Source organism: Talpa occidentalis, unplaced genomic scaffold, assembly GCF_014898055.3.
Source record: "Talpa occidentalis isolate TD23 unplaced genomic scaffold, MPIMG_talOcc4v2.1 talOcc4.5, whole genome shotgun sequence".
NCBI lineage: Eukaryota > Metazoa > Chordata > Mammalia > Eulipotyphla > Talpidae > Talpa > Talpa occidentalis.
This window is the reverse complement of record NW_023604861.1, coordinates 135,216,182-135,239,299: the sequence shown is the minus strand read 5'-3', so window position 1 is coordinate 135,239,299 and position 23,118 is coordinate 135,216,182. Positions and strand designations below refer to the sequence as shown.

At 42.1% G+C, this 23,118-nt stretch overlaps 1 long non-coding RNA gene across 1 annotated transcript in view; it reads left to right on the top strand.

The window, feature by feature from the left end:
* The window catches only part of LOC129146871 (uncharacterized), a 60,432-nt gene that overhangs the window by 473 nt on the left and 36,841 nt on the right, over positions 1–23,118 (top strand). The window contains exon 2 of the long non-coding RNA XR_008554184.1: positions 5,952–6,057. This is a non-coding gene — a long non-coding RNA (uncharacterized LOC129146871). The remainder of the gene's footprint in view (positions 1–5,951; positions 6,058–23,118) is intronic.

Here is a 23,118-nt window from a genome sequence, read left to right as displayed (position 1 = left end):
ACAAAGTAAATTAAAATAAATCAAACTAACAAAATAGACGTGGTATAAAAGGACTGGCACTTGACTATAAATCTAAGGTGAACCGTTTGAGGTACTTACGGTTACCTAAACTGTACATTATATCATAAAATTTAGAAGCAATGGAATTCTTCAGTAAGAAAAAAATATATATACCTACAATGGACCATGAAAAAATAATGTAAAGCAAATATCAGGAAGTAAAAGAGAGGGTGTTGGACTGGCATTTCCTTTTGCCCCTGTGATCAAGATGTTTTCGGTTTATGGGCAAAGTTTATTTTTGGATGAAGAAAGAGCAGAGGAACCAACAAAGGGCAAAACCTTCCCAAATTGTGAGTAAAGAGTGCAAATTAAGAATAAAGACAGGGTCTCCCTGGTGGCCTAAGGGGTTAAGTCTCAGCACTAGGAAGATATCTGTAGCCTCTGGAGCATGAGTTCAATCCCTGGCGGACCAGGGAGCTATGGTGCAGCAGACCTCTTCTGTCTCGCCACTACTTCCCTCAGCAGTGTACTTCAGTCAGTCTGCCTGTTCTGTTCCCTGCTCTGTCTCTGGTGAATCCTCTCACACCATACCCATACCTCTAAATAACACTGAGGGCTATACATTCAAAAGGTGAATTTATAGTGTGTACATTTATATCTCAATAAAGTTATTTTTTTTCAAGAGTTTTTTTTTACATAATCTGAATGAGTGAACCCAAAATTCACATGATAAGTTAAATAGCCATGGATATTAATCTATATTTGAAAAAAATAAAGTGGAAAGACTTGCTCTAAAACAATTAACGATTTATCATATTTATTCAATAAGTCAAAATAGCAGCATATTACAGTGTAATAGAGTCTGGAGACAGATTGGCACATGCATGGAAACTTGTCAAGGGAGTGGTCAATTTAAATGAGAAAGGGAAAGAAATATCTAAGTATTGGTACTGCAAAATATATTCTTCTAGGAAAAAAATTATATTTCCACCCAAATCCAAAAGAAATAAATATACTTCAGATAATTAAAACCAACTACACCCCTAACCTTAAAACCGCTAGAGAAAAAGAACATAAATTAACATTATGACCTTGGCATTTGCGATGAAGAATTTCTTATATAAAACACAATGACTATAGCTTGTAATGAGTGATACTGATAAAATGAACTTAAAGTAGAAATTCTGTATAAGACAACACAGCTTATTTTTATAAATCCACAAAATGATATAAGTGTTTGGCTTTCATAAAATCAATATATGATTGAAAATTGATAGTTAAGATATTACCAAAAGCAGTATTAAAAAGATAACTTCATGTTGTCTGGGTTACGTGTAGTCATTTAAATCAATGAGCCACATGGGGACTGTGGTCCCCAAGACTTTACCACATGGTGTAGGTGTGGAGAGGACTGTGTCACGTTGGTTTGTATAATTGCAACCTAGAATCTTATCCTGTTGTTAAGTGATGCAGGCCCATATGAACCACACGATCCTGATCCATTCATCCAGTGAGAAACCTGGGTTGCTTCCATATCTTGGTTATTGTAAATAATGCTGCAATGAACACGGGGGTGCAGGTATTTCAATTTAGCATTTTCATTTTCTTTGGATAATATCCAGAAATGATTGCTGGATAATATGGTAATTTTGTTATTAATTTTTTGATGAATTGCCATCATGCTCTCCATGATGACTGCTCCCATTTACACTCTCACCAACAATGCATCAGGGTCTCAATACAAAAATAATTTTCAGGAAAGGAGATAGGAATTATTAATGATAATGTGAAAAGTTGTTAAACCTTTTGTTAGGGAGCAAAATTTAAAATAAAACAAGAGAAGTTGCACAGCGATCCAATAGTTTTAAGTGTCATAACACCAAGTCGTGGTGTGAGTGTGAATGACTCCATCACGTTAGACAGCAATCAGCTAAGGAGTATGCCGAGCAAGCCCTTAGCGTTCAGCTGAGTGTCCTAGAGAAACTCTTGCATTTGCACCCAAACAACCATATAAACATCATCATTACACTTTGATTAATAATAAAATATGCTAGACATAGTCTAGTTGCTCATCATTACAAAACTTATGGTGGACGAATAAAATATAGAGTAATTCCATTGTAAGATATACTCTCCTCAGTTAAAATGAAACTAGTAATATATTAATGTTGATTAATGTATTGGCATAAAAGCTGTTTTTTTAATTCTTGTGTAATGCATCTACTTTAAGATGTGTCGTCTCAACATCTCTGTTAAGGATTGGGACATCTCTTTTTTGCTGGTTTTGGAAATTTGTGGGTTATTTATTTTTTATTTTGGGGTCTTCAATGGCTGTGCTGGGAATTTATTAATTTTATTAATCTCCACAAGTGTGATTTTTATGTTGTATCTTTTTTTTCTATTTTTTTTCTGTTTTCTATTTCATTGAGTTCTGATCTGATTTTTATTATTTTCCTTCTACTCTTATTAACTTTAGTTATACTTAGTGAGAGAAATAGGAAAAGTGTTTATTCCATCTTCTTTCAAATCACAGAACATGCATTTGGAAAAAAATGGAGAAAAGTCTTGATGTAAGACCAGCAATTAAAAAATCTGCTTAATATCACATCCTCTAAAACTGCTCATTAAAATCACAATTAGAAACCTCTATGTGAAAGACTGAATCTTTAAACAGAAGAGAAAAAGGATAAATAAAGCAACAACAACAACAACAAAACACAACCAAAAACCTATCACGACCTAACAGAAGGAATATGAATTTGCAGGATTAATTCAGAAAAGTTGTTGGTAGGATCACCTACGATTAAACATATGTAAATCCTATAATTGAGCAATTTCACTTTAAGGAATATGCCCCTAAGAAAGGCTCACACATCTACATCCAAAGGCACAGGAGCCTTCTTAAGGGCATTTTTCATCATAGCTCCAAAATATCAACAACACAATTGTAATTCACACAATTAGTCACTATGCCTGATGACAGTTTTAACTGTGACTGCAGGCGACATTGCTTTACAGACAGAATGCAGAGTGAGAGCCCTAGCACACAGGAGTACATGGCATATGATCTCATCAACGTCAGCTTCCCAAAAGAGACAAACTATGAACATTGCAGCAGGAAAAGAGGTTACTTTGAGAGAAGAAGCATAATAACCAAAAGTGGTAGGAAGGGCAGGTCCCCAGCATCCTGTTAATGTCCCATGCCCTAATTTGTGTGGCTGCTAACCTGGGTTTGCAAGGAAAATTCACCAAACACCGTACTAATGATTTTTGCACCTTACTATATTTGCTACACTTTAATTCATTGTTAAAAGTCTTACTAATCACCATTACATCTCTGCTCTTGGGTGAATCCTACAATTCTAGTTGAAGTTGGGACTCAAAGGCTGAAGGTTTGCTGCGCATCTTCTGACTCAAAGTTGTGTGAGCCTTCTCGACTCCCCACCCCCCTCCCTGAAAGCCCAGCCATGCTGCTACACTTGCTTTCTTTCTTTTCTTGTTTTTAAAGATTTATTTATTTATTTATTTATCTATTTATTTATTTATTTATTCATTCATTCATTCATACAAGAACCAGGGTACAAGCCAGATGTGCAGGATGGTGAGAGGATTCACCAGAGACAGAGTGGGGAACAGAACAGGCGAACGGATTGAAATACACTGCTGAGCGGAGCAGCGGGAGAGACAGGAGAGGTCTGTTCGCCATGTGGGTATCTCCAAGGCCGGCGGGGATCACACCGGCACTTCAGAGGCTGCGGACAGCCTCACAGCGCTGCGCCCAACCGCTTTAAACTTTGCAATTGTGCAAAAGATTGGGTCCTGAGGGGAGGCTCCCGTCCTTTGAAACTGTGAGCTAATGAGATGCTATTTGCACATACCAGGGTCCTCAGCTGCTGGAGGCTTCCCTCACACTGCAGGCTGGCAGGAAATGACCAGGGTGGGAAGAGTTAAATTGTAAGATGGCTGGAGATGTGGTAGTTCAAAGCCCTTGCCAATAACTCTTTATTATGTGCAGCATTTTCAAAGCAAAATTACAACATGTTAGAAAGTGAATGAGGCAAATTACTGGTGATGTCATCAAAGTAATAACTGCTAATGAGCATTTGACTCCTGGGGATTGTCTGATGCCACAATGACAGGAACAGCTGATCTGCTTTCTGCGAATCTATTTGGATTATTTACAAGGCATCCTGAAAGTTGTAAAAGCATAATGTAAGAAAATGATAGATCAAAGTTTGAATACAAAACAAGAATGACAGCCAGGAAAATGTACTCTCTTATGAAATGGGCATTTTGACAAGAGCTTGAAGGGCTTTTCCTAAGGGGTGACAAGAAGCACATGTTCAAATGACGACATCCCCCCAAAATTGTTTAAAAAGAAACATAGATGAAATTTAAAACACGTTTTTATTTCCCCAAAGGAATTGGAAAGAGAATAGTCATTAACTGAGAGAATTAATTTTGATGCGACAGACCATGTTTTGGGGACAGGGACACTTAGGCAATGGCCCTTCAGCAGTTTACTTATTGTGTGACAAATGGTGAGGAGCCAAGACTCAGGCTTCTGCTTGTCCTGGCCCCCACTGCACAGCTCTCTGCATTCCACTGTCCATTAGCATCTTCCCCAGAGGGTGAGAAGTACAAAGAAAAGAAATGGAAATACTCGTTAGTCATATAGCTATTTGTAAGAAGCGGCATGGTCAAACAGAGAGAGAAAAGAGTTGCATCAGTGGCCCAAAAGGAAAGAAAAAAACCAGTAAGTGAAAAGATGTTTAAATGTTGGTGGAAAATCATACATATCCTTACATTGAGCTGGACGGTCTTGTTTGCAATTCACAAACTGACTGGTCTGTTTGCTGGCCATGAATACCCTGGCCATGTGGTAGTCTTATGAGGCTGTCTAAAACTCTTAAATGACCAACTAAGGAAACTGGGTAAAATATAATCAACATGTTGCTGCAATATATGGTCAAGAAAGATCCAGAAATGCATAATATGTAGCCTTGGCCAGAGCCATAAATAGGAGTGAAAGCAAGTCACGATGAGTCATGAAGGTCAAGAACATGAAGTCATGAGGGTCAAGGTGGGAACTGACCCTCCCCATTTGAGCTCCTGTTTCAGCTCTCCTGGTCTGAGCATTTCCTATCTCTGTATCTGAGTCTCTTTGTACCCACCAAATATGTAGGATGATTTGAGTTGATAAACGCTGTGTTCCAGCCCAGGCTGAATATTTTGGTGCAGCTGGATCTTGTCTCTCAAATATGAGTAAGCAGAAGAGGAATGTAAAGGGATCGGGGCACTTGAAGGTAGCAGTGATGTGATTCAGATGCATGTCCACTGACTAGGAAACAGATTTCACCTTATTCTCACAAACAGGTGGGGGCAGGCATTTTCCTCCAACAGACACGACCCAGTTCAAATCTGGTGAAGTACAGTTGCTGGCTGCAGCTAGTGGGGAGTACTTTGGGGTGACCGTGTAAAGCTGGGGGTGGCACACTGATGTGCTGAGAAGCAAAGGCGTGTACTACAAGCCAATCTTTGATCATTGCCTAAAACAATAGTTGTGGTCAGAGTCCACCCAGGCTTACCCCATGGAATAATTGCACATTGGGCTCAGCTCAATGGTTTTCCCCGGAGGATTTCTGCAGATGGCTGTCCGAGTTATTGGCTGTCAGGGAGTAGCCTTTCCTGCTGCAGAACGAGGCCTATGATATAAAGGCCCACGGGAGGCAGCAGGCTCCTCTCTTCCTGCTGCAGTGTCTCCTGGTGTGAGCAGTCAGCCAGTGAGCAGGTAACCGAGAGCCAGGTCTGTGCTCAGGTGACTGCAGTATCTGGAAAAAATGTTCCCGGGGGTGAGGAGAGGGCCACAGAACCAGTGACCTGGCTGGTCAGTGGGAGATAATTTGGGCTTAGAGACAAACAAATCATTAAATCAGTTTATTTTGAAACAGGCCAGTCAGAAGCAGCCTCATTCTGGAAGCACAAGGATGGGGCATCTCCCTGGAGACAACGGACACCACATAGGCTGCCAGTGGCTCTGTGACAACTCACCTAAAAGTAAGTCATGACAAAGTGCTGCACAGCTCAGTGAATACACCCACTACCTTGTAATATATCATAGTCCCCACCCCGAAAAGGCGGTTTTAGAGACCGCCATCACTGGATTCAAATCCTACCTCCCCTGGCCCTCTGAGGTCTCAGTGTGCTGGCTTCTCATCTGTGTAAACCAGAATATTGACCTTACTGGGTTGTTGGGACATCAACAAGTGACGTACATGCCCCACTGAGTCTTGGGAGTCAGTGGGCCGTGGTGCTGTTGCCCACAGAACGTCTTCTAGAAATGTGGTTTCAGTATCCCTCCTATTTCTCTCCACCTCTACTGACACACATGCATTAGACCTCATTATCAGTCTCCCAAGTGCCGGCGCAAACTCCTATCTGATCATTCTACCCTAATTCTTGCCACAACCAACCCATTCTTCTCACATTTCCAGGGGAGCAGAATAAACACTGATGCGCTACTCCCTTGACCAACTCAGAAACCCTCACTCCCGCCCCCTGAGCCAGTCTCCAGAGGTCACGTTGATATCTCTCATACGGAAATTCAAGGCACTGTTACGTCCCTCCACATTTCATTTCTAGCCTCGCATAATAAACATTCATGCTGTCCTAGCCACTGCTTCCTATGCAAGGACAACATCAAAGGTCTGCTTGGAATCCACCTTCCAGCCAACTTGCTGCTGCCTATCAATATTCCACTCATAACTTATTCAACAAGCTTCCACTGAATGAGCCGGTGTCATGTGTCCAATGCCTCAGTTCAGAGAACCTGTCCTCTGTAACTGTTCCTTGGTCTTTTCTCTTCTGAGCACTCACTGAAATTGGGACAATTTTGAATTATCATCCAGCTGAACAATATTAATGTCAAGAGTGTTTTGTCCGTCTCCCTGCTGGAGTTGGTACATATATCTTGGAATAACTGCCACCTGGCACAGTATCTGGAACATCACCATTGACTCTTATTGACTGGATCATTTTGAAACTATTTTTATGTGTATGTTTGAAAGAATTATTAGTTTAGCTTCCCTATTCCCTGTTTAGACCTAAAGAAAGTTATTCTCTGGTGCATTGGTAATAATTCTGAGATCTATTGTGCTTCATTTATTGAAAGATCACTCAGAATGGGATTGGAATTTTGTATTTTAATAGCAGGTATAAGACTGGTCCTTCTGAAGTTGGAAGAGATCAGTCCCTATCTACATCTTTTTGAAACAGAGCCAGAACATGGTAGCCATAGAGATGTGGCACCCACATCCCCTGAAGGTCAGAACTTGCCCCCTGAGGCATTCGTAGAGCTACTGGGAGACAGACATCAGTTGTCAACTGTTCAGGGATTGCCTCAGTTGTAGAAAACCGCCTGTCCAAGGTCATGTCCTTCCAACAGTGACTCACATCCAATGACTGATAAAGGCTGGGGCAGAAAGGCCTCATGGAAGTCAAATATGAAGGGTCAAATATTTTATTGGATGAATATTTTATTTAAAGGAAAAGCTCAACTTTTTTCTTTGTCTAATCCTGCCTTTTATACTTCCCATCCATGAGGATTGATTATAGTGTTATCCTAATATGCCCACTAAATGCTCAACTTCCCCATAAAGTTTGTATCCTGGAAAATCCAAACAGTGGATTCATTCAATGCAAGTCTGAATGGGATTTGGGAACTGAACTACTCACCACCCAGCTGGTGGTAATTAGGATACAGTCAGTTGTGGTTGGTGATATATAGGCCTGGCACAGAATGGTATGTGTTTGCTAAAATTCTCACTGGAGGTGAGGAATGCTACCCCAGCAAAGGGGAATGCACTAGCTGGTCCATTTCACCAGGCATGTGAGAAATACGGAGAATATAGAGATTATATAGGCAATGGGACTGTATGACTGATGTTAGACTCTTTGTAAGATTAAATGTGTGCATGTGTGTGTGTAAGGGTGAGTGTGAATAAGTGATTAAAGTCCATGCATGAAAGCCAAGGTCTTCTAGCCAAAGTGGATAAAAAGTCTCCCATTTCCTGCAGTGGAAAGTCAGAGAAAGTTGGAGAGCAGTAACCCAACAACTTCTGTACCATGTTAGCTGAGCTACAAAGAGTAAATGCATAACCAGGGCCTGCTAGTCCTACTGGTAGATTCCAATGGGAAAGAATGGGATCTGGACTCAGGGAATAGAGATGTGTGGGTTGACGAAAATTTTGAATTTGCTGACATCCCTAAATCTCTGAGTCTGCAGAAGTGGCCATCCCCTCCCTACTGAGCCACTGATAGGTCTCTCACCTGCAAGATATCAGCTTCCTCCTCAGGATCTGACCCCTTCCCCTTCAAGCCAGTAACTGACGTTAGCTGCAGCATAGCCCAGAGAGGTATGATAAAGGAGGAAAGAAACTACACTCCACAATAAGCTGCAAGACACACTAACATGGGCCAGCAGGAGCCAGAGGGGCATGTGTGGGATTAGATCAGAAGGTGCTTGGCCAAGGGGCAGAACATTAGAGTAGATAAGGGAGAAATGAGTGATTTGAACCTCTTCCTCTTGATATGTGATATAACATCATCTCTAGACAATGGTGCAAACTGTTCTTAAGGTCATGCAAACAGGTTCCTAGAAACATGGAAAAGGTTAGATACCTAGTGTGAGATCTCAGTGCCAAAATGTCAGAATTGTGGTGTCTGATGGAGGATGGTGTTCAAAGGCATAGGGAGTGGGCAGGTGAACAGGCTGGAAGGGGTGTATAATGTATGAGAAACCCACTTTATGGTTACATTCCATGGGAAATTCCAACAGAAACAAACAATTCACTGGTGAGAAAGCACTAACATCACCAAGAAGTTCATCATGGCTCACTTGTAGCCAGGGTTAGCTGGTAGTGAGGATGAAAGGATCCCCACTAAGGTGAGGTGGTGGCAATTTCTTGTTAAAGTACAGGTAGACACAGTTATTGTAGGAAGTGGTAGCACTGTAGTAGCAAGTAGAAGACCAGAAGACCATACCCACCGAGAGTTACAGAGGAAAATACTAGAACAGTGTCCCTGGAGTGAAAATATATGGAAAGACAATAAGGTCATATTCAACCCGTCTTATCAGACAAGATCAAGGATGAGTAATTTGGAGATTGAAAACAGTTGCCTGCACTCAAAAAAAAAAAAAATGTGGCCCCCTGTATACCTCTGGACTTCAGCCCATTTTGATTTTGGGAACGCATTACCGAAATAGAGGCCAGAAGGTAAGAAGAGCCTGTGTGTATCACCTTGATGAGTTGTCTAGGAGTCTTGACAGTGACTTTCCCAGAGCTTCCCCACAGGAATCAATAGGCATTTAGTGTGGTTACTTTATACTGGAAGAATAGAAAAATCCAATTCACATTGATACCAGAGACCCAAAAATCCATCCTGGCCCCCATCTTGGAGGGGAGCCAAGTACATAGATGGAAACCTGATGAAGAGCCAGCCCAGCCTGGGTCCATGAAGTCTGCTCCCCTTCCCAGACACTGCTGAACCTGCATTTCCCCCCAAACCAAGATAGTAAATCAAAGACAATATTACATCCCATGGAGTGGGCAAACTTTAGCTTCATTCACAACTCTCTGAATGATGCATGGGGAGTTGGCCCTGTCAAATACCCATTTAATTCATCTGTCTCTTGCTAAAACCAGATGACTGGAGGAAGAGAGTACATTAGCAGACTCTACCAAGTGGTGCCCCCAATTGCAAATGCAGCTTCTGTTCCAGAGGGCACCTTTGTCACCGCAGATTCACTTGGTTTCTGTACATGTTTTAAGGCCATTCTTTCCTATCCCATCAGAAGATAAGATTTAAAAGAAGTCTGTATTGACATTCAATCATAGTTTCATCCTTGCACCCCGGGTGACATTAATACCTCTGCTCTCATCACCTTGTTAGTATGGTCTTGTGACATCCCACTGAACACCACATGGGCCAACAACATTGAACATTGGTTAGACCAGAGGAGCAAAAGTGGTCCCTCTCCTTGAAGCTTTTGTAAGATAGGCACATAGCTGAGGGTGGGAGATAAACCTATAAAGATAAATTCATCAGTAAAGTATTTATTATGTCATATAAATATTTAATGTGTTATGTTAAAGGACAAACCAGGATTGGCTCTGTATCAGTTACCTGTAGCTGTCAGAGCACATTTTCATAAAATGGGTGGGTTAAAAACGACAGAAATTTATTTTCTCACAGTTCTGGAGACCAGCTGTCCAGAATTAAGGTGCTGACAGGTTTGTAATTCCTCCAAAATCTCTTAGGGAGATTTCATTTCTCAGCTCCTGCTTGGGTGGCTCCAGGCTCTCCTTGGGTTGTGACTGCATCACGACCATCTCTGTCTCCATGGTTACATTGTCTCCTGCTCTTGCATCTGTCAGATCTCCCATGTGTCTCTGTAAGAACATTTGCCAATGGATTTAGGACACACACACCAGTCGAGGATGATCTCTTCATCCCTAGATCCTTAACTGAATTACTCTGCAAGGAACCTTTTCCCAAAAAGGTGAATATTTACAATTTCTGGGGATTAGAGAGTGGACATGTCTTTTCAAGAATCATTCAACCTAATACACATCCAAATTAAAAGCCAAAAATGTTATGTTTCCTATCATAAGGAGGAAGTGCAGCACCTAGTAGGTCTCTTCACTTTTGGAGACAGCCTGATCCCCACCTGGGGATACCACTGTGGCACCCAAAATGGATAAGATGAGAAGCTGTCAGACTTGAGTAATACTCAGAACAGGAAAGGCACTGTAATAGGTAGGCAGTGGTTCTGGCAACCCTCCCACTTGGGTCATATGATATTAAAGACTTCAATGCTAGAAATACTATGAGGAGCCAATGACAATTACAAGTAAAAGAATTAGAGAAAACCTGTGAAATTCTGGAGCAAGAATCACAGTAGAGTGCACAATGCACACACAGTAGAGAAATAAACGCCTTTTGCAAAGCAATTTGTGGCATGCTGCTCACCCCAGTAAACAGGGAACACCGACTTATGGGACTTTTGTTACCCTGAATGCTGAACTGTCCATAGTGAGCACATAAAGTTGTACACATAGTGGCACATAAAGTTGTACACACCTGACAAAAACATAAAGTTGTACACACCTGACAATACATACTAGAAGGAAGGGGTGAATCAGGATGGAGCATGAGCAGAACCAGGAGGCACAGCAAGCTGTGGGCACAAGTAACCCTGACACCTGTCATCCACATTGATGCATCCCCCCCATCATATACCAACAGTCATATGGAGCTGTTGATGAAGGGGAAGATACTGGGTCTTGGTCCCTAGATGAGTTGGTTCTCGATATGAGCCCAAGTAAGAAATAACAGCCTCACTTGGAGGCATCTTTGAAAGACAGTAGTGAAGGAAAAGCTTTCCTCTCTCCATTGGGCATAGCCTTGGGGAGAGCATCTAATCATCAACTTGATGCAGGAAGAGAAGGGACCAAATGTCAGAGCATGCAGATTTGCATACAGGCAGTAATGAATAGCCTGACGAATCTGGATGGGCAAATTTTAGAAGAAGATTGATGGAGAGCTGTGGGCTAGGGGTCTGTGGACACTTGAAAGTGTATTAATGTATGAAGACCTCATACCATGCATTGATACCCATCAGAGAGTACCCACAGCAGAAAAGGCACTTAAGAACAAAGTAGACACAATGACTTAGCCCATTGGTGTCAACCATGGTCTTAGACCAACCCAATGTTGGCACAAGGGCACATGGCTAATGTGGCCATAGTGGCAGAGATGGAGAGTCTGCACACAGTCCCAGCAGCAGGGTCACCCCCAAACCAAGGCTAGACTAGCTACTGTTGCTATGGAATGTCATGTCAAAGGCAGAAGCTAATTCTGTGTCTTCTTCACAGGAAGATTCCTTCAGTTACAAGTCTTTAGCTTTGAATGCTAATTACAGCAGTGATTTGTTTGTTTGTTTTAAAGATTGATTTGTTTATGCATACAAGAACTGGGGTGTAGACCAGAGGTGTGGGGGGTGGGTGAGAGGACTCACCGGAGACAGAGTGGGCAGCAGAACAGGCAGATCTACTGAAATACACTGCTGAGGGGAGCAGCAGGGAGACAAGAGTGGTCTGCTGTGCCATCTGGGTTGCTCTCTGGCCAGGGATCGAACTCGTGCTGCAGTGGCTGTGATTAGCTTCATAGTGCTGCATCTTAACCCCTTCTGCCCCTAGGGAGGTCCCAGCAGTGGTTATTTTAAATTTCATTTTTACCACATACACAGAGAGGACCATGACATCCGTCTTGCATACTAACATCCCTCCCTGGCTTAATGTGTGCTCTGCCCTTCATTTTCCTTTGTTCCAAATTCATTAAAAATTCTTATAATGGTTATAGATCCTCAAATTGCCTTCACTAATTTTGTTTTGGATTGAGGCAAGGTTAAGAACAAACAAGCACATCAATAAATGTAACTTTGGACACTTAAATAAATTTTGGTTGCACATTCTGTAATTGTCTTGCCTATTTACACCAGGCAAGACGCTGTGCCACCGACTGGAACATCCATTCACAAACATCATGCAAATGCATTATTTGTAATAAAACTGACTAATGAGCATTAAAAGCCAATTATTTCTATACATCTGCTGGCGATGGCTGGCAATAACCGTGCATCATTCAGATTTGTGGCTATGTGTTTGCCTTAGTAAGATTTTAATCACTCATTAATTTATGGATTACAATATGCATCATGAGCGCCACTATTCCCCAAACTGCCCTAGACTTATAAATCAAATAGCTGGAGAACTTGGAATTGTGACAACATAGGATTCCTTTCTAAATTGTGTCTTCATGCCAGTGTCTCTGGGAGAATCATCGATGAGATCAGACTCCTCCTATCACCCCATAAAACACACTGAGTGCAATGGTCCTTGTAATCCACAGATGAATCAATCCAAAAAATAAATCCAAGGAGAGTAAAATGTGGTGTCATATGAAACATTTGAAATTCCAATGTCAATGTCACACATAAAGTGTATTGACACACAGGTACCCTAACCCACTTTCATTATACTTGACCTATGGAGCGTGTCTGATATGGAGATTGTGGAGGGGGCAGAGATTCTATACCTCACAAAGCCTAAAATATTTATCATGTGACCCATTAAGAGGAAGATCTGCAAACTTGTAATGCAGAGGACACATTTACTAGAGAAACCTGTGTCTCCAGAGGAAGAGGAAAATCAATAAAACTAAGAGGAAAAGGAAAATATTTATTGCAGGAAGAAAGTAACAAATTGAGCTATGGAAAGCCAGAACTTTGCAAATCATTTCACACATTCGTGGTACAGAGCAGTCATCTTCAAGTTAGAGAATATTAGCTGTCCTCAAATATCAATACATAAAATGTGGCGACCAGACAAGAATTCACCAAGTTCCAGATAAACACAAACAAAAAGAGAAGTATATTTCATTTGAGTTTAAAAAAAAAATAGGAAAGAAAGTCCTTTGGGAAAATAGCTAAGAGAAGGTTGGAAGGAAGGAAAAAACAGAAGCAGGCTACTTCTAAAAGAACCAAAGAAATAATTCTCAGAATTCTTTTTCACATCACCAAAATTCTGAAGAAAAGAGATTTTCTACATATTTTCTAACCTGCTAAATAATCACTTGCAGAGGAAAATAAATTACTTTTTCAGATCAAAGGAATAATTGGTCACTCACATTTACATACAAAGACATAGAGATGTGTTCAGGGTGATTGAGATATTAAAGCAAAAGTCAAGCAAAAAGATAACAACATACAAAGGAAACCCCTAACTCTCTACTTCAAGACTGTTAGAAACAAGTCAGTACAGTGGTAGGGAAGGTTACGAAATCAATAGACAAAAGCCTGTTACATTTTTATATGCAAATGATGAACCAAAGTAAAGAAAGCAAGGGAATAATCCTATTCGCAACTGTATCAGAAAGAATTAAGTACCTAGGAACAAGCTTAAAAGAGGTGAACAACCTGTCTGTGCAATGAAATATTTAAGACATTTTTTAAAGAAACAGAAGAACCCTCCCCCATGGAAAGCTATTCTATGACCATAGACTGGAAGAATTAACATTATTAAAATGGCTAAATTACCTAAAGCCATATACAGATTCAACGTGATCCTTATGAAAGTGCAAATGGCATCTTCAAGAAAATAGAACAGACATTACTAAAATTTGTGTGGAACCACAAAAAGACCCTACAAGAAAAAAAAAATTAAAGGAGGTATCATACACCCAGACTTAAAAAGCAATAGTAATCAAAAGAGTATTTAAAATAAAAATACATGCAGGGAATTGAGAATGCATAAACAAACTCACAAATATATAGAGAGTTAATGTACAACAAAGCCAAGAGCATACATTGGAAAAGGAAAAGTTTCTTCAACGAATGGTGCTGGGAAAAGTGGACAGCCACGTGAGAAAGAATGAAACTAGACCAGCATATCACACTCTACACAAAGATCAATTAAAAATGTATTAGATATTTGAATACAAGGTCTGAAGGTATAAAATACATAGAAGAAAACATAGGCAGCACTTATGCAACATTGGCCTTAGAGATGTCTTTAGAGAATTAGGTCTAATGGCAAGAGAAACAAAAGCAAAAATAAACACATGGAACTACAACAAATCAAAAAGTTTTGGCACAAGAAGAGCTAAAAAGAAACTTCTCCAAAGTGGAAATGCAAATGGCCAACAGGCATATGAAAAAATGTTCACCATCACTTGTAATCAGGGAAATGCAAATCAAAACTACCATGAGATACCATCTTACACCAGTGAGAATGGCACATATTAAAAAACTAGCAACAGCAAATGTTGGCGAGGGTGTGGAGAAAAAGGAACTCTTCTGCACTGTTGGTGGGAGTGCAAACTGGTCCAACCACTACGGAGAGCTGTGTGGAGATTTCTGGACCTACTAAACATGGAGCTTCCACATGATCCAGCAATTCCACTCCTAGGTATTTACCCAAAGGACACAGAAACATCAATTCCAAAGAGCACCTGCACCCCTATGTTTATAGCAGCACTGTTTACAATAGCTAAGCTATGGAAACAACCCAAATGCCCAAAAATAGATGACTGGATCAAGAAGATGTGGAACATATACACCATGGAATATTACTCAGCAATCAAAAAAGATAAACTCATGCCATTTGCAGCAACATGGGTGGAGCAGGAAGGAGCAACATGGATCATGCTCAACAAAGTAAGCCAGAAAGAAAAAGAAAAATACCAGATGGCTTCACTCATAGCAGGAATTTAGAAAACCTAAATAAGGGGCCAGGAAAAAGACTAATTATAATAAAGTAAAAATTAGAATCAACAAGCAGCTATATACCAGAGACACACGACTGGGGAAGGGGGAGGAGGGAGTAGGATGACAACAAGGGGGGTGGGAATTGTATGGGGACTATACATTGTGCAAAAATAAAAAATGATGTAAAAAAATATATATATAATAAAATAAAAATGCTCAAAAAACAAAAACAAAAACAAAAATCTTCTGCACAGAGAAAGAAACAAGAAACTCTCACCAATAGGAAAAGACATCCTGCCAAATAGGAGAAAATATTTGTATATCATACATCTAACAAAGGATAAATATCCAAGATATATAAGGAACTCATGCAACCCTAAAACTAAAAACAACTCAGTCAAAAAATAGGCAGAATATCTGAATAAACACTTCTCGAGAGAAGAAATTCAGTTGGCCACAAGCTCATGAAAATGCTCATTGTCATGCAGCATCAGAAAAATGCAAATCAAAACCACAATGAGATATCATCTCACACCTGTGGAATGGCCCATGTCAAAAAGATAAGAAACAAATGTAGAAAAAAGATCCCTCGTGCACTTTTGGTGGAAAAGTAAATTGGTGCAGCCTCTATGAAAAACATTACGGAGTTTCCTTTAAAACTTAAGAATAGATCCACCACATGATCCAGCAATTCCATACCTAGGCATCCATTTGAAGACAATGAAAACATTATTTTGAGAAGATGTATGTTGTACCTCTATATTCACTGTGGCACTCTTTACAATAACCAAGATACGGAAAAAACCTAAGCACCCAACAATGGAAGATGCATAGTTTCAGACAATGTGGCATAGATACCCAGTGGAATACTATGCAGCTATTTAAAAGGGGATCTTGCCATTTGCCACAAATGGATGAAACTTGAGGGTATTTTGTTTAGTAAAAGAAGTAGGAAGGAAGAAGACAAATACTGTATGATTTCATTCGTTTGTAAAGGAACAGAGCAAATGAAGAGACGACACAGGCTCTTGGATTCCTATTTCAGAATGAAGTTTACTGGGGGGCAAGGGGTGGTGGACAGAGGGGATCCAATGGGCTGTGGTGGAAGGTAACTGGTTGTTTGGTGTTTGGGGTCATGTGATAATATACATTTGAAGTGGTGTGAACCTGTATTCCTTAAGCATATATAGTGATATAAACCAATGTTACCTCAATAAGATATAAATTAATTTTTATTGCAGAAATCAGAAAACAAAGACATTAAATGATATCACATATCTATTAAAAACAGAGAATTACAAATGTGCTGTTACAACAGAAAATTCTGTGATTAAAATATAGCAGCATTTATGATTATAGTAATCTCTAATCATGGATTAAAAATATCCAGAAATTGAGAAATAAACCAATAAAGGAATGCTAAATTTCTTAAATGACATAGGAAGGAGTCTAACATTCCAGATTGTTCATGAATTTGGAAATTAGTCCACTCTACGAATTTATTGTAATTTAATCACCCACCAGCTTTCTAAAAATTTAGCTGTATTTAACTCTTAAAAATACTTTTAAGTAATGTGTTTAATAATATTGTGCATTTTTTATAGCAGGGGTTCTCAAGTTGGGGTGATTTTAACACCCTCAGGGGACTTTCAAGATCTAGAGTTATTTTTGTCATGACTTCAGTGGGTGTTATTGGCATCTAGTAAGCAGCAGAAGAGATTCTTCTAAAACATCCTACAATGTTCAGGACAGACACCCCCCCACCCCAACAATGCTCTCGTGGTCTCAAATGTCACCTGTGTGCAGGAATGGAACCGGTTATCGTAGATGTGTTGGGATTACCCTAAGAGCGAGCTTTCCCTACTTTCTCATGTATTGGTTTGTTTTTTACCTTAGTATATACTCAAATATCCTTATTTTATAGCATACAACTCATTATAATATTATTTACTTCAACGCTTTGTATCTTTTTAAGATGTCTCTGTAATTTTTGACCCCTTGCTTTCTGGAATTAAAGGTTTCTCTTGTAGTTATCCCAGCCCTTGAATCAACCATTTCTCCCCAAAATGGAGAATAGTATTTAGAAACCAGCCTCTGGTTACTAGGTCTGTTCATTGCTACTGACAGGGCCTTGATTTTAGGCCTCAGCAAAAAGAAGTAGGAGATGTTTGAGTTGTACTCACACTCTTAATACATATCATTGTCATATTTTCTTCATTTCTGTTTATCATCTATCTGTCCATCTACCTATCTGTCAATCAATCTTAAAACCAAGATTTATAATACATCCAGTATTATTGCATTCAAACCATACTATAGCTTATTCTAGTCTTCTCTATTTCTTTATTTTCATTCTCTTCAGTGACAATAACAATCTGGCTCCTTTACTCACAGTATATTTATTTATTGACTTAATGCTATGATACGTATAATATAATTTCACACTTGCTAATGAACCACCTGTGAAAAATAGACCTACTAACTGGAGTTCAATATTTGTTTATAGCTCCTTTTCTCTTTAGTCTGCAAAACTATAGTCAAAATATTATGTTCAAATGATGGTTTTTTCTTTCTCTTTTTTCCTTCCTTTGGTATGGTTATGATAGTCACTTGAGCTATAGTTAGGTTCACTTGTTTCTGTTTGCATTTCACTTGGCTGTTTTCTTCTCTTCTTGCTAATTTTATTTTTACGTATGTTCAATATCAACATAGGGCTAGAAGGCTAAATAATAGAAATAATTATGTTCAGAGAATTGATCCCTTCTTCCCTACTCGCTCATCCTTTCCAGTCATTCCTGTCTCCCCCGTCAAATTTCCCACTCTGTTTTCACCTGCCCTTAGAAGGTAAATAATGTTTTTAAGGGGAGTGAATGATCCATAAATCCTGAAGAGAGCAAGACAGGGGGAGAAGGAAAATGGCAAGGACCAGAGCTTGTAGAATTTTCTAAGAAATTGAAATGACTGTGAGTGAAATAGAAAACTTTTGGAAGATTTTAAGCAGCTTACCAGAGTGGGCTGAAAATTGCTGAGTATTATCTGAGTATCTTCTAAAAATTGTCTCCAGGATGAGGAATTTATGGGCAGAGAAACCAATTAGGTACTCTTGTAATACTGAAGTAATCCACCTGAGAGATGGTACTAGCATGGGTTGTTGGCAGCAGTGGAGATGACATTTTGACATATTTTAAGAAATAGCAGAGTTGATTTACTGACGGATTGGATGTGTGGTTCAAGACCAAGACAAGAATACAAAGGAAAACTGAGCAAGGTTTTTGACTCAGTCAACTAAACGAACGTAATTGTCTTCTGCTCCAAGCAGGAGGCCCTAGAGGAGTCTGGGTCACTTAGTAATCAGCCTCAAGATCTTAACTTTCTTATCTATACTGCCAATCAATGACTCAGCCCAAGACTTATGAATATCACATAGGAAATGAGAGGATCTTCTGACGCTTGGCATCTACCACCCATGTTTCTTTCTTGATTGGCTTGGGGAGTAGACCTGGGTGTTGTTTTGATGCTTCATTGGTGATTATGGGAACAGCTTTGCAGACAAGCTACTGGCCTAGAGGACAGGGAAGCTCGTAGGTGCATGTTACTGGTCTATTTGCGGCAGAGAGGGCACAACAAGAGCAGGAATTATACTGCAAGTGAAGTTAGGACTTTTCTAGAAGGATTCACCCATGGGTACATACTTGTGTGTTCAGTTCAGGCCTATGTTGTGACTAAAAGAAAGAAACAGATGAACTGTGCGTTACGAACTACCCTTTCATAAATGTGCGCTCTTTCCCAGAATGGCCAGAAGAGATTGTGGGAAGATACTGCAAGAGAAGCATGACTTTTTAATCTTCATGGATTAAATTAGGAAACTCGGTTTCTTAAACTTCTTTTAGGGCTTAACTAATATGTGTGCTGTCATTCTTCTCTCTCATAGAAGCCTAGATAAGAATATTAATATCCAGAAGTCAGTTGTTGGCGGCAATGGTTGCTATGTAACAAATTGCTACAAATTTTATAACTCCAAACAATGCAAACTTCTCATCCTCAGTTTCAGGGGGTCAAAGGCCCCGTATAAGGTAACTTATTAGGGTTCTTGTAAAGACTCTCTGCTGAAGCCAATAGGGTATGTGGCTGGGTTGGGTTCTCCTTAAAACTTGGAGGTTTCCTCCAGACCTACCTATTGTTGAGAGAAATCGATTCCTTGGAGTTGTGAGACTGAGACCTGTAGTGTCCAGAGGCCCGCCCCCACCATTCCTGCCATGTGGCTCCTTCCAGAACAAGATCATTTGCTTTTTAAAGACTACAATTGTTAGGGGGAAAAGGCAGTCCCAAAGCAAATTCCATACAGGCTTTGTGGACTCCACCCCCACCCCAGGTCAAAGCCAAAGACACTGGGAACTCCAAATCCCATCACCACCAAAGGGAAGGTGGCTGGGACCTGAGGGTGGGGTTAAGCAGCCAGGTGGATACAAAAGGCAGACACGTGGGCTTTGGGGGTCTCTCCATTTTGGGGCCCTCGGCCAGCTCACGGCGTCCCCCTCAGGTCCCAGCCACCTTCCCTTTGGTGGTGATGGGATTTGGAGTTCCCAGTGTCTTTGGCTTTGACCTGGGGTGGGGGTGGAGTCCACAAAGCCTGTATGGAATTTGCTTTGGGACTGCCTTTTCCCCCTAACACTTTCTAGATACTTTCAACACTTCACCTGATTAGGTCTGACCCACCCAGGATAATCACCCTTTAATTTGCTTCATCTTCACCATAAACATCATCTAATGGTAAGAGTGGTATCTTTCACATACAGTTTCTTCCCACACCCAGGGAAGCAAAGGAGGGTATGTTCTGGGGTCATCTTAGAATTCTACCAACCACATGGACCCTCCTCATCATGTGGCTCCTAAGGCTCAAGTGTCTAGGGGGGCCACGGGTTGCCAGAATAGTGCCCTAAGTGGTGGCAGTAGGGAGTGCAGTACATGTGACTTGAGCAGAACATGAGCCTGTCTGAACAGCTCTGTGACCTCAAGCAACTGACCGCTGGTGTATTTGCTTCTCCTCTCAGGAGACAATTGTCCCTTGGGTGCCCCCACTGTAGCACATGCCCTGTAGGACAAAGTTGGCACAAGTGGGCTTAGTGTCCAGGCAAAATCACAGAGTCCCCTGAGCTCATGGTTCCTGGTCTGGGATGCAGACCTACTGTGTGCAGCATCCCCAGGGCCCACACCTGTGTTGCCTCCTGAGCATCGGGGACCAGGGAACCAGGGCCTCCAGGAAGCTCACATTGCTCCCGTGAGTAAATCCTAAAGCCCTCTGTCTCTGAAAAGGAGGCCCATTTCTCCCACCAGCATCCACGAAACTGGCAGCTAGCTGGTCAGTTGGCAAAGAGGATAAAACCTCAGGCTTTCACGCCTCTTAATGTTTCTCTAGTGTCACTCTGCTTTCATCCCTGTGCCTTCCCGGAGAGATGCTCCCCCATGAACTCCCTTAGAACCTCAACCTCTGGCCTCCCAAGTCAGCCGCAGGCGCCTCTCCTTCTGTGGAAAGTTTCTTAACACCCCCACCCTCTATCCTGGAGAAAGTCAATCACACTTTCCTCTGTATCGCCCTTTAATTGCGGCTTACTTACCACATATGCCAGATGAAAGAGCAAAACATCTTTTCAAAAAACTAGCCTTTTGAAAATAGAGTTGTATTAGATCAGAGTCTACAGAAAGCTGATTCTGGGGGACGCCCCTATCCTTTTTTTAAAGTCAAAGTTTGAAGAAAAGACGCGAGCATGAAACCACCTCGCGACTGTTGGTCTCAGAGCCCCGTAGACGTCACCGCGTGGAATTATTAACAAAGTGGGCAAAGAAATTTAGTTTAGGCGTGATTACCCCTCTGGAAGGGGGGAGGCTCACGACTCTGGAGCCATCCCGGGCACGCTGTCCCGCGCGGGGCCTTCAGAGACTCTTTCCACACGAGCAGATGAGCATGAGATGCCGCGAGGACCGAGACGAGCAAGTGGAAACTTGGGGCTTGAGAGAAAATTTCCAGTGACAACAGCCCCTCAGCTTTCGAGAAGGGCTGCTTCCCTGACAGACGGAGTTGGGAGGCTCGGTGGGGGACCCCAGAACAGCCGGGCAGGAGTGCAATGCGCGTGGAATGAGAGTTGAGAGATTTGACTTCTGGTATCAACGAGGTCATTTAATTGAAATATTTTGTGGGTGTTCGGGTCAGGGAGCGACGGGGGTGGAGAAAGCTGGGCACACACTCACGCCCCCACTTCCACCCTGACGACGGGGCTCGTGTCCACTCACTCTCCCGTGTGTTGGCTCCGGGTGACTGTTTCCCGTGGCCCGTACACAGCTGTCTCCTCTTCCCAGTGCGCTGTTTTCCAGACCAGTCGTCCACTCAGCAAGAGCTGACACAGGGTAGAGCTAAGCAGGCACGCGGGAAACTCAACCCTCAGCTGAGGCGTCAACTGCCTTCTCTGGAAGAGTAGGCGATGGGTCCCTCCTCCTCGTGGGCTCACGAGCCAGGAGCCCGACACACAGGCCGCAGGGTCTGTGGGAACTGCCCAGGCTTCTAGAAGACTCCTTGAAGTCTCCCCTCTGGGCCTAATCAGGAAAGCCTGGCTGGGGCTGAATGGTGCTTTTGTGACTTCCCACCGCCCTCCCCCAAGAGGGGGACCAGGGCCTGGGGGAGGGGGAAACGCCTGCTTTATGGCATGTTTTGCTAATGTGAGAATCAAAGGCTTTCCAGGTGTTAATGGCGGTGATGGAGCAGAAAGCCACAGTGAGGTGACGTTCTGGTCTGTCAGTGCGGCTGCCTCTCTTGGCTCAGCTCTCTCTGAGTTTCCTTTCACCTTTTGGTTGGAAAGAGCCTGGGGAGTTGAGGCAAAGTTTCCTAGAGATTAGGATGTAAACCCGGCCTTCCTGCGCCCCAGGTCCCCGGTGGGGAGGAAGGAGCCCAGTGGTTCTCCCTGGAAAGGCACAGCTGCCTCCAGGCCCGAGAGCTGCAGCGGAAGGAAAGGAAAGCTGCTCCTGAGGACTCCACCTTCACTAAGAACCAGAGCTCCCCCCACATTAATTAAAACTGAACCCCCTCTCTCTCCACCCCCCCACCCCCCAGCACAGAAGCTAATCATCTCACCCTGCTTGTGCATGAAATTCTCAATTTCAAGAGCTCAACCTGGCTGCTTTGGTGCCTGGCGGTGAGGGACAGCCCTTCCCAATTATCACCTCCAGAATAAACCTATTCAGTTCTCCGTGAAAACAGATGACATCACCCCCAGTCCCCTTGCAGTCATGTGGCATTTGCTTCTTCCTGAGGACTTCTACCTGAGACGTGCTCCCCTAAATCTGAGCAGCCCAGTGAGGCAGCTCAGACAGGGCGACTTGTGTGTACTGGGCAGAGGGGAGGGAGGGGGGTGGCCGCAGCGGGGAAGCCACTCCTGGAGTGACAGGGAGCCTCAGGCTGCTGGACCTGGCTCCTGGCTCTGGGGCTCTCAGCTGGGAGGACCAACATCCTGTGAAAACCGCTTGAGGCAGAGTCACCAGAGCTGAATTTTCTCCATGGCCACAGGGTTGATGGGGGAAAGAATAAGGTGTGTGGAGTGAGTCAGTGCTCCGTTCAGTCTAGAACATTGTTTTCTGGCTTTGCTTTTATCTTCCACGCTAAAGCCCAGTTTGCTGATGTATGAAATGGTAATAATGCTTTGCTCACAGGATTTCTGGAAGGCACCGAGCCTGAATGCAAGCCCAGTACTTCCTCCAGTGACGGGGTTTCCTGCAGCATGGCTCTGTGACACCACTGGTGG